At 30.6% G+C, this 13,798-nt stretch overlaps 1 long non-coding RNA gene across 1 annotated transcript; it reads right to left on the bottom strand.

Moving 5' to 3' along the window:
* Positions 1 to 2,902: 2,902 nt before the first annotated feature.
* LOC145038546 (uncharacterized) lies at positions 2,903 to 4,706 on the bottom strand. The gene is made up of 2 exons (XR_013679423.1): positions 4,010 to 4,706; positions 2,903 to 3,106 (listed from the first exon to the last, which is right to left on the bottom strand). It is a non-coding gene; the product is annotated as an uncharacterized LOC145038546 (long non-coding RNA).
* Between the last annotated feature and the right edge of the window lie 9,092 nt (positions 4,707 to 13,798).

Here is a 13,798-nt window from a genome sequence, read left to right as displayed (position 1 = left end):
CTTCGAAGGGGAAGGAGCTGACGCGATAGCGGCCCGTCACACACACATGCTTCGTTTTCCGCATCATGAGATCTTCCTAGGGATTTGTACTCTGACATTATTATGTTTCATGAAATGTTTTCCAGACATGTGGTATCTTACTAAAATATTATGATCAATAAACGTTTTAATTCAAATGTTTTGCTAAACTTATGTTTTCAAAAATGAAATTTTTGGCATTTATTTTTGGGGTGTTACAATATATATATATATATATATATATATATATATATATATATATATATATATATATATATATATATATATATATATATAACTGCGTAATCCAAACCGTTTGAATGACTTCTATCCGTGATATACTCATGAATAAAATTAGATATAATATATGGTTTAATGTTATTTATAGTTGTTGCTATTGTTAATTAATTTTTTTTAATTTATCTGCTTAAATTTTAATTTTTATCATTATAATTATTTAAAACATCACAACATTGTTTTTTGATTTTAAAGGTAACCATATAATCATTTATATAGAGTTGTTTTTAACTATTGTTATTTTAAGTTATTTATTTGAAAACTTTTAACGATTATAAAAATATCTTTTAGATATATTTTTTTTTTTTAAAATTGAGATTATAATTTAGTTTTTTTTCATTTTGAACTAACATTTATCACTTTTAACCATTCACAAAATATTCATTGGGTTTTAAGTTGAACTGAAATATATATTTAAATTGGCATTGTAATGTCATATTTAAATTAACACTTTAAGTATTTTATCTAAACTGTTCAAAAGTTGAAACTTTAAACTGATAGTGGTTTAAATACAACAACATATTATATCTAATAAATTAAGTATAATATGTTAAAAGTTAAAGCTATAACTTTATAAGTAGAAGTAAAGATATTACTTAATATTAAAATTTAGTTTATTTATGATTATATTTTAGATTTGATATTTATTTAACTTTATTAACCAACTTATAATTATTATTAGACAAAAACTACACTTTATCACTTTAAACATTTACAAAATATTCTGAGGGTTGTTTAAGTTAAAACTTATATTTAAATTGATAATGTAATGTTATATTTAAATGTATAATTTAAGTATTTTATACAAATTGTTCAAAACTAGTAGCTTTGAAATTATAATGGTTTACATGCAACAATATATTAAAACTAATAAATGAAATATAATATGTTCAAAGTTCAAAAACATAAACATATAAGTAGAAGTAAATATATATTCTTTTAATATTGAAATTTAGTTTATATATGACTACACTTTAGGTTTGATATTTATTTAATCTTATTAGCCAACTTATAATGATTATTAGAAAGAAATTGAAAAGTTATTGGAGTTTCAAATGAATGTAGCGAAAAGAATAATGCATGAGAGTTTCAAATGAATGTGGTGAAAGGAAAAAATGTTTCCTTTATAAGTATACTAGGCGTAACCTTACGCGTTGCGCAAGAATGCATTTAAGTGGCTAAAATAATTATGGAAAAAAATAGAAATATGTTGAAATTTGCGTTTTTAGTCATGTTTTGGGCATTTACCGAATTATCAAATAACATAAAAATCCATCAACTAATATTTTGATACTATCGAATATAGTCGATACCTTATAAACTTTACTTTTAGTTTTATAATATACAATATATATTATAAGTTTTTTAATAACATTAATATAATCTACTTTCCATATATCCAATAATATTTTTTGGATAAAATAAGAAATAAGTTGTTTTGAATGAGTTATTAATAAACAATATTGAACTAATAAACTTTGTATTACACAAATTTATATTACACCAAAATGTACAAGGTTTCATGTATGAACTTTCAAATATTAAACATTGAAATTAAGAATAAAGTCGTACAAAATATATCATTATACATAAATGTCATCAAGAGTTTTAAAATAAATTGATTAGTAAATATGATATTTAATTTTAATTACATATTTTGCAAGACGTATGTTTGACTTTATGTTGGTGCGCCGACAAATCATCTTCGTTAATTTGTACCTAAAAAATTAAAGTGAATGGGAATATAAAATAGATATTACTAAGCATTAATATAAATAATAATTAAAAAGGGTATGTGAATCTCCTACCACTGGTTAAAGACAACATACATTTCTAGTGGTATCGATTCCTATGTGAAATTGAAATAGTCATTATATGTACACCTTGTTTTCTAACATGAAAAATGATATATTTATGTTGGAAAAATATTTTAGTTAACTAACAAATTAAATAATATAAGTTTAAGAGTTTGAAGTTTCAAAATATTAATATTTTTATTAATCAATCAATTAAGTAACACATGTTGAAATTTTTACAATCATTATTAAAAAAAACATTTTAAATATTAGATTTTAAATTAATTTTGGTTGAAGTGTTTTGACCTCTATTTTATATATGTATGTGTGTGTGTGTGTGTGTGTGTATATATATATATATACACACACACACACATGTATATAGGCTTAGGTTATTTTGTTTAAATTAATTATTGTGTTATTGTATGCATAAATGTAGGCCAATCAAATTTACTTATTTTAAGAAAATGATTAATATATATTATTGAATTAAATATAATTGAAAAAATCATCTTAATTAATTACAAGGGTAATTTAGTCAATTAATATAGATTTAATAAAGGAAAATTGCATTTTTTATGAATCATGGATTCTATTAATTTTAAAAATCCGATTTTATGAATTATAATTCTTTTAGTTCAGACATTCTAACAGAGTATGTTTATAAGTATATTGAAAAATAAAAATATTCTTGAACAATAAATAATAAAAATATTGTTGAACCTATTTCTTGATCATGACTTTAAAAACTTCTTGTAGAATAACAAATTTTTGAACAATCAATTGACGAATAAAAACAAAAAATACATTATTTCTTATAAAAAACGGGTAACAATTGTTAGGAATTATATTTATTGTTAAAGAATAAAACTAAAAAAAGCTTTCAAAACGGGAAAGAAAACATCAAATCTAACAACGACATTTATATATTCTAAAAGAATAATGTTGCTTAGAATGACTTTCAATTTTGTAGTCCGTTCTTCAAGCATCAACTTCTGTGAAAACAAAACAAAATTGTAGTTTAGATTCCAATAATGCAATAGCAAATGAAAAAATAAAAAACTAAATTCATTTGGAAAAAGATGTGGACTTGTGAATTGCACCAAAACCAATAAACAAGAATTGTAGAACATGCATAAATCAGTGAGAAAATACTCATACGTCATTCGAACAGAATTAGAATTCATGATTCCATTCCAACATAATTGGAATTCGTGATTCCATTCTAATAGAATTGGAATCTCACCAATATCATACATTGAATCATCTACATAAACAAATTAATTCCAAATGAAAGAAGCATCAAAACATCTATGTATTTTACTAATCGTTCTAAACTTGTACAATTCTAATTCAAACATAACTAAAAATGAAATATAGTCAAACAACTCAAAATTAAAAGTCTAAGTCTAATATATTAGTTGAAACCCTTTCTTATCAATTTTAACTGAAAGCCAACTTTCTTACTGCCCACTAAACAAATCTTTCAATCCAATTCGGATTCAAACCAAGCTTAAAACCCCTAAAATTATTCATGCTTAGATGAAAGTTTGAAGCCAAGAAATGGGAAAATAATTAATACCATCGATGGTATATCATTATCAACCAATCAAACAAACTATCAATTGTATCAATTATCAAAACTTAAATCACAGAAACATCAAAACTTAAATCACAACAACATAAAAAAAATCATATCAATTACCAACCATCAGATTTGAGTTCTTTTTGGTTGTTGATTTGGAACTGAATTGGAGGCAGATCCTCTAATTGTATATTCCAAAATCAAAGCCCATCCCATTATCCAAGCAAGAATGAAAATTAGAAAATGGTAATACCAGCATTCAAGAATTTTACAATATCATAGCATATTAAGAATTTGAAGATGAAGAACCTACCCTTCTCCAACACAGATGTAGGAATAATAATAGGCACTTCCAGCTGAAGGGCAGTGACTTGCAAGCTCAACGTAACAAAAGGCAGAGACAGCAGCTGCTATACCAGCAATAAGGAAAGAAAAGGCCAAATTAGGGCGAGAATGTTCTCTAGCAACTATACCCATAAGAATGTAAACCCTAGCTCCGATCGTCGAACCTTGTTTTCGTCCACCACCTAGAGGCTGAAGAGAGTGGTGGCAGCATTCTCCTCCCCCAATTCGGCGGCTGTTGCCTGATATGGATGGTGTCGTAGAGTGTTCCATTGCACATGAATTCCACTACCAGCAACCGATTTTGATGTGGGGTGTTTGTGAATCCGACTAAATTAACGAGACGAGGGCTGTGGATTTTTGACAGGATGTCGATTTCGTTTTCGACTTCGTTGTCCTACAAGGTGGAGAGGGCGGAATGACAGTGGCTGTGATGAGAGGGTTTTTTGACGGCGACGAGACCTCGCTACACCCACAGAAGCCACAACAGCCTCACTGCGATTCTCGTTTTCTATCTTCTGCCTTCCACCAATCGACAGCACCCCAAACGATTCATGCACCAGATTTCTTGGGTCTCCGTTACCTGAACTCGTTGTTTGCCGTCGTCCATCTTTTCCCGATCAAAAAGAACACGGGTTTAAAAGCCCCAATCCTTTAAATGGATCCACTTGTTGAAAGCAAAGATAAAACCCTTATTTATTTATTTATTTAGGTTATAAATCAATACCATTATTATAAGGATTATTTTTTAAAGTTACTAAATAAATTACTAAATTACCTTTATTTATTTATTTAATTATTTAATTTTTTATTTAATTTTGATTAGCCCACAATTATGCATACAATAACACAATAGATACATTAAACACCTAAACATATATATATATATATATATATATATATATATATATATATATATATAGAGAGAGAGAGAGAGAGAGAGATGAAAAATATAACATATGTATGAGTTTTAATTAATTATCTTTTTGAAACGGTATAATTAAAAAATTAAAAAAAAAACATATTTAGAATATTTAATTTAATATTTTCAACATCACCCTATATAACATATGATCAATATATTAATGCTTAAACCACAATATACAACGTCTGTATTACAATAATTCAAAAACGAAAAAAATATAAAAACAAATTAGTTTAATAAACTTATAAATTAAAAGCTCAAATATAATAGCATATCCCCAAAAAATGGCCATAAAACCTCAACCCAATACAAAAACCTTTAAGTTTGTTTTCTTTCTAAAATTTGTATATGATTTGTATTCATGTCTTCCCCAAAGATTGACTTTTTATAGTAAACTTTTGACTAAATGTTAATTAAACATAATATAAGTTATAAAAATGTTGAATGTTAAATCATAATTAAGAAAACTTTTAAGTTGCATTAGTTAAAAAATAGGGTTTCAAATGCATCAAATTCAAGAAAAAATGCTAGTTCCATAAAATGACTTTACATTCGGGACCAAGTTTCAAAAATCACCTATTTTGACCAAACGTTTATGGTACTTGTTTAAATCAGAGTAATTTACACTTTTGGTCCATAAGTATAGCTAATTTTTGCACGTTTAGTGAAACAAGGATTTCCCTTGCAATTTAGATCCTTCTTTGAGTTCGTTTTGAGTTATTGTAATGTTTTTGGCCTTTGTTCCATACTATGACTTTATATTCGAGACCATGTTTGCAAAAATCACATATTTTGACCAAAAGTTGTCATTTTACTAGAAAAATAAAGCAATAACCTTACAAATATCTCAAAATAAGGACCAAACCTATAAAACCCAACTATTATCATGGACCCAAACTATAATTCACTCATTTTTTTTCATTATTATTACACACACACACATATATATATATATATACATATATATACATACATACATATATATATATATATATATATATATATATATATATATATATATGATGTTTTGGGGTATGGTAATAAGATTGACGAATGGTTTAGTACAATACCTTCCCTGATATTCGATCAAATCTTCTTAACCGTCATACCCGAGTCATCAAATCCATAAATGTTGCAGTTGCATTGGTTTTTTTGGAAACGGCAACTTTTATGCAGTTGCATTGGTGAGCCCTAACAACATCACCATGGACTAATAATGACCATATCAAGTTCGAAAAGTTGTCTTTGATGGGTTTTGGTCATAAGACATCCTATGTGCTCATACAAACCCTAATGCTTGGATCTAGGTTTCTCTATTGTACATGGTTTGAATCCAAGACTATAAACCCTAATTCTAGTATATGAAATCGATATTAACATATGAATGGGTTTAAGAACATACCTTGATTGTTATGTAGCAATAACAATCCTAATTCCTCCTTGAATTGACTTTGGAATGTTTAGAGTCACAAGTGTCACTCCTCTAATGGCTTACAAACACCAAGAGCAAATGAAGAAGGTATAAAGAGAGAGGAGAGAGGTTAGAATTCATCTCTAGGACCTCTTGGGAAGGGATTCACAAATTCATGAGCCAAGGGTTGTTTATATAGGTGTAGAGATAGGGTTTCAGTCATTATCCTTATCTAGTTGCTTATCCACAAAGCAACCCATAAGATAATCCTTTTATCCTTATCATAGTCGAATTCTAAGGCCTTATCACCTTAAATTCGTCCAACCTAATAATAAGATAATCCTTACCTTATTTTGTAACTATCACATAATTACAAATCAGCCCCTCTAGTTTAATTAATTACACTTGATCACAAAATTAATTCCTAATTAATTATTGACCAATATTAATTAAACAAATATGATTTCTCCTTTAATATATTATTCTTATAACATATTAATAAATCATAATAACCTCTCTCTCTTTATTTATTTCTCCAATCAAGTTGCTTTGGTGAAGGCGACCCAAAAGGACCATGCACCATCGAGTCAAGTACATACCAAAATAGTTATGGACTTAGACACTAATCCAACAATCTCCCACTTGGATAAGTCTAACAACTATTATGCGTATGACTTCAGATCCTGATATGCAATCGTAGCTTTCCAAAGCCGCTGTCAACTCTGATCCTATCAGATACGCGTGTCCTTAGATAAGGGATCATATGTTCCTCCATTCTAGATATCGTATGAGATATGATTTCAAATCATTCTCTTTGTACTACTTCTCGATTTCTGATTTATGATGACAGACTAATTGAACAAATCAAATTAGCCCTAGCCCGACCGAGCATTTACGTTTGTCATCACTAAACCATCGAGGGGCCCAAAAGATATCACTTTTATTCTTTGAATAAAAGGAACGGATAAAATTTGATACAATGCTTGCTTGCACTTACTAACCAAATCACACACAACAATATGTTTTATAACACCAAGTTACTAGTGCGTTTACATATTATCAATGTGCAACCAATTTGAAAGATACAACTCACACATCTCGGTTTCAAGAATATAAGATGTTATCGTCTCACCAATCACTCGTGATACAATTCATGGAGTGATCCAAGCGAGCGTGGGTTTAATCCAATGCTCAAATTCATATTCATAAGCACTCATGAACATTGCAGCAAACATTTGCTTATGTCTAATACTCTTTTAGACAATCCACACACCAATTCACGACAATCTTCATTCATATACTTACTTCCAACATATGAACGACTGTGGCCCGTTCGAATAATTCGATTATTCTTAATAAACTCAATTATTCTAGAAGTCAAAACATGCAAAGTGAAACACAAGAATAATACTAATCCCAAATCGCCTCAACCCTTTGAGTATAAATAAAACTCCTTTTATTTATCACCATATAGATTACTCATTATTTGTCGTTTCGGGTAATCAACTTCTTACTTGAATTATTACACCTGTCCCATGCTCATAGCATGCACACAATGTTTACCTATGGTTCTTACTTTGTGGAATAGAAAAATTGCACACATTTCCAATCATTCTCATTTCACAACTCCAAATCTATTTTCATAAGTGAAAGAATATCAAATTCTTTCTACTTATAGAATATGCTAGATTCTAACATTCTATGCAACAATCCTTTCGTAATATCACTAACCAAAGTCACAAAGACTATTGCCAATGAAATTACAAAGTCTTTTATCGGAGATTGTTACAAGACAATTCCTTAGATATGATGTCTCTCACTCAAAGTACATTCTTTGAACATCCTTTTGCATAAAAGTTTCTAATCTAGACATAGATTTTCAATATTCAATTCCCAATATGGACACGCTTCCATATTTTCCATTTGACAACTCATTCTTAATAGAATCTTGTCTATTCATAATAATGTCGATATGGTCCATTCAATGCCATACTTCCAACTACTCACAAGCAAATAATCCTCGTCGAACTTTGGATTGTCCTTTGATAGTTGTTTAATTATTTTAGTCAAAACCGATCCTAGTCCCTTTTCCCTCTAAATACACTAGACATTTGGAAAATTTTAGAATGGTCAAACATTAAAACATTTGCAATCGATCCTATACCCGAAGCATATGGGACACGATGCATAATGTTTTATTTGCTATGTTCTCAAAATTCGAATTGTGAAGAGGAATGCCGTAATCATAATCGAAATTTTAAGAACACACTATGTACCTTTGACTAAAATATTAACATTCCACAACCTAAGCCTTTAGATTTGAAAAGAAGCATAATATTCTCTCCCTTAATTATAGCAAAACAACTTTACAACCCTTACGACTTTGCAAGGTATAACTCTTGTTTTCTATAATTAATATTGCCAACTTGCAATACATGCCTTAATAATCATACAATCATAACATTTATTCTCCCACTATCATGATGATTATTATAAAAACATAACACTTATGCTCCCACTAGCTTCGACATGTATTCATAAACATCTTAACTTTCAGAGAAACAATACTTATTGAATTTCTTAAGTTCATGTTTCTAATACTTAGTGCTTTGATAATCTTTTATCAAGGCTTCTTGAACTTGTACACCTATGCCTTCGATAGTTCATATGTGTGTCTAAACACGTAAGACTAATTGCCAAACCTCAAAATTCAAATTATGGAAAGGGATACCGTAACCATGATCGAATTCGAGAATGCAATTTTACAATCACTATCTTCTTAAAACCTTTCTTAGTGAAAGCATTTCCTCACAATCATTTTCATGAAGAAGGAAATCTTATGACACTTAGATTTAAACGGTGTATGTGTTTCTATCCATGTGAATTTGTTAAAACCAAAGTTTACGACAAATTCAAACTCATATGGACCGAACTTTCTTAATCTTGATTTCTTGCCTTATGGTAGCACAGCTACCCACCACGTCTTCCAAGTAGTTAAGCATCTCACCTTTTTCCTATCAATGTACCTTTCATTGATCAAGGTGCCTTGCCTTTTATGCGTTCAAAATGAGAACTCATAGAGCTCACATGCATAATTAACTCAATTGGAAACAGCACAAAAACAAAATAATGTCAACACGATAGGTTGTAAACCTCAACTCGTGTGCAAGTGATGATCAATAAGGTTTATTTGACTTGTTCTTGAAACCTTTCAAGACCATTAAGGCTCCTACTGACTCCTTGACATATAAGATTCTTTTGTCAATAAACATTTCTTTGACAAACAAATACTCAAGAGTTAGTGTAGTTTTTATCAAAACATTTCATAAATTGGTCCTAGTTGGCCTTTGTCTTATCCAAGACATCACAACTTTCCACATTTGATGAATGTTATAAACCTTCTTAATACTTTTCACTCATTGTCACAATCTTAACTTTAAGACTTGTTATTGGAACGAAGTATGATTGACCTTTTTGTTGGGTTATGAGCATTCTAACACTCCTAAGTGTACATGCAACCCTAAATACCTTGGATCTATGTTTTCTCTATTATACATGCAAATATGAACATCCAAGGTATTATCCTAATCTAGCATACAAAACTATCAATATAACAAGATAGAATACATACCTCTTTGATGTAGAATGTCTTCATGAAGCTTGAGTGCCTAGTGCCCCAAATGTGACACCTCAAATGGTTCACAATCATCAAAAACACTTGGAATAACTTGAGAGAGTTCTACACTTCATGAAAATCGGCTAGCCCTTTGTTATTCTCACTAGTGGCCGATTTTCCTCAAGAATAAGATGCTTATATAGTTATACAATTAGGGTAAACCCTAATTGTCATGACTTTCCATTTCCTTGGATCCATGGGTTCAAATACACCATGGAGCATCCATGGAGTATCATATGGGTTTTGGCCCAACTAGATAATCCATGGAGCATTAACCCACTATACAAGTATGGATGATTTACACAATCAACCCATATATTTAATTAGTCTTCTTTTGATCACTTAATTAATCCTAGATTAATTCTTGATCAATACTAATTAAATAATCTTATTATTCTTATTATTAATATACTAGAACTTATAATATATTAATAACCATAAGTGTCTTATTTCTCTCATTTAGTCTATCCAAGTGCATGATGGTATGCAACCCAAATGGACCATGCCGGGTCAGGTCAAGTCTTACCAACTATAGTTATGGACTTAGACATTAATCCAACAATCTCCCACTTGGATAAGTCTAAAACTATTATTGCGTATGACTTCAGGAACCAACTGGAAATCGTAGCTCTCAAAAGCTTTTGTCAAACTCTGACCTTGTAGATGAACTCTGATCTTGTCAATGACTTGTCCATTAGATAAGGGATCATATATTCCTCCATTCTAGATATCATATGGACTGAGACATGGATTATAATCATTCTCTCTGCCCATTTGTTGTTTCCCGATTTCCGATTTATGACGACTGACTAATTGAACAAATCAAATCAGTCCTGGCCCGACCGAGCACTTCCATTTATCATCATCAAGTCATCGAGGGGCCCACAGATATCGCTTTTATCCCGAAGGTAAAAGGAATGGATAAACTTCGACTCATATGGCTTGTTCTACTACTTGTTGAATCATACACAAAGACACGTTTTATAACATCGAGTTACCAATGCGTTTCGTGTAATCAATGTACTATCAACTCATAGTAACAACTCATATCTCTAGGTTTGAAGAATATAAGATATTATCGTCTCATGATCACTCGTGATTAAACCCATGAAGTGATTCCAATGAGCGCGGGTTGAATCCAATACTCAGAACTTATGAGCACTCATGAGTGTTGTAGCCCTTTGTCCAACACCTTAGACCTCTACAAGCCAACCCATGACAGTCTTAATTCATATCTACTTCCAACATATAACCGACTGTGGATGGTTTGAATAACTTAGTCATTCCGGAAGAATAACCTAGTTTATTCTGGAAGTCAAAACATGCAAAATGAAACACAATAATAATTGAATCCAATATGGTATCAAAACCTATGAACATAAATAAAACACCTTTTATTTATCACCATATGATTACACATTATTCATTGTATACTGTTTCAGCTATCAACTTTATTCTTGAATTTAAAACAATAGTGGTCCCATGCTCCAAGCATGTACACTATGTTTTCTAAACACTAGTCATGCCATACACCAAGTATGCACATTATGTTTGTCTATGATCTTTACTTTGTGAACTAGATCCATTGAACATAACTTCAATGATTCTCTTTTCACACTCCCAAATCCTTACTGTAAATACAAGAATTCCAAATTCATGTCATTTACTAAAATCTGTTAGACTCTAAACTTATATGCATTGATCCTCTTGTAATGATTATGCACAAAGTCAGAAAGACTTGGCAACAATCATTACAGAGTATTCCAAAGGAGATCAATTCCTTGGAAACATCCTTCTTGCATTAAGTTTCCTTGATCTTACACAGATTCAAATTTCTGACTTTGAAACATTTCCAGATTCATTTTGACTATAACTTCTGAACAAGAGTTGCCTCCTTACAGATTATGTCAATATGGTCCTTCCAGAATTATCACTATACTTCCAACTGTCCTTGAGCAACCAATCTTTGGTAAACCTTAGATTTTCCTCGACAATTGTTTAATCCTTTTAGTCATATCCAGTTCTAAACCTTTTCCCTTCTTAGTGCCCTAGGCATTTGGAAAATTTTAGAAAGGATGAATATAGCACATGTAATCGGTCCTATATCCGAAGCATATGGGACACGATTCATGATGTCTCACATAAACACTAAACCAGTCTTTTGCTATAACATTTCCATTTCTATTTGCCAAGTTCTCATAATTCAGATTATGAAAAGGGATGCCGTAATCATAATCGAATTTAAGAACGCAAATAATGGACCCATATACAGAATTTCCTTATGTTGAGCCATTCCAACATGAAATTCATATATATTCTTGACTAAATGATTAAAACCTCACAATCTAAGCTTATAGATTTGAGATGAAGTATAATTTCCTCTCCCTTAATTATAGCAAAACAACTTTTTCCCAATTGAAACCTTTTGTTTTCTATAATTAATATTGATAACTTTCAATACTTATCATAATTATCATGCTCCCACTAACATGATGATTATTAGCATAACACTTATGCTCCCACTAGCTTTGATATGTACTCAGAAATCAGCTGGACTTCTAGAAATCAATACTTTATTGACTTTCTTACCAAAGTTCAGATTTCTGATACTGGATTGTTTTGATAGAACTTTATCAAAAACATACACCTTCCCTTAGATAGCACACTTGTGTGTCTAAACAATTATGAAGAGGGATGCCGTAATCATAATGGTTAGACCTTTTTGCCACTTCTCACAAGTCCAGGTTAGTGTGCCGGTAAACCACACACGCTCCACTAACGACTTTGAGAATGCAAATATCACAATTGCTATCTAGCTAAAATCTACTTAGTGGAAGTGTTTCCTTACCATCATTTTCATGAATCGGAGAGAAACCTTATGACACTTAGATTTAATGGTGTATGAGTTCTTATCCATGTGAATTGTCATAACCATAGTCACAAGACAAGAATTATGACAAATCCAAACTCATATGGATTGAACTCAATCTTAACTTCTTGCCACCTGGCAGCTCAAGGGCCTACCATTGCTTCCAAGTTGTTGTGCAACACATTGAGAACTCTAAGAACTCATATGCAAAGCCAACTTTAACTAGAATGGGCACAGAATATGTCAACACGATAGGTTATAAACCTCAAGTCGTGTGCTAGTGAAGAACTTCAGGTTTCATTCTTGATTAGTTCTTGAGACTTTCAAGACCTTTAAGACTCCCACTGTCCTCTTGACCTATAAGACTCCCTTGTCAAACATCCAAGAGATAGTGTGGATTCTAATCAAGACAAACACTTCACACAATTGGCCGAAGTTGGTCTTTGTTTTATCCAAAACATCACAACTTACCAATTTCAAATGTACAAGAGTAGAAAACTTTTACTCTTACATTTTTCAAGTGTTTTAAACCTTCTTTAAGACATGTCACTCATATTACAATCTTGGAGTATGACTCTAAGACTTGTATTGGAACGAAGTATGACTCATCTTCTTGATTTAACGATTTCAACAATTTCAAGATCCCTTCTTCTTAGTCATAAGAATGCACTAAGACTTCCTTAGAGAACAAATTTTGATATGGTTTCTTAATCATTAAGATGATCACAAAGCTGATACTAAAGTACTCTCCCATCTTTTCAGATTTGAGAAACTTTTATCCTTTTGCCTGATTTGATTTTTCTTATCCGCTCTGCTATGCATTACCACCTTTTCCAATGTCTCAGAGTTACATTTAAGCTTGTAAGTATAATCATATTT

Source organism: Lactuca saligna, chromosome 4 (genome assembly GCF_052625555.1).
Source record: "Lactuca saligna cultivar CGN05327 chromosome 4, ASM5262555v1, whole genome shotgun sequence".
In the NCBI taxonomy this organism is placed as follows: Eukaryota; Viridiplantae; Streptophyta; class Magnoliopsida; order Asterales; family Asteraceae; genus Lactuca; species Lactuca saligna.
The sequence above is the reverse complement of the archived record's forward strand: the minus strand, read 5'-3'. Positions and strand labels throughout refer to the sequence as shown.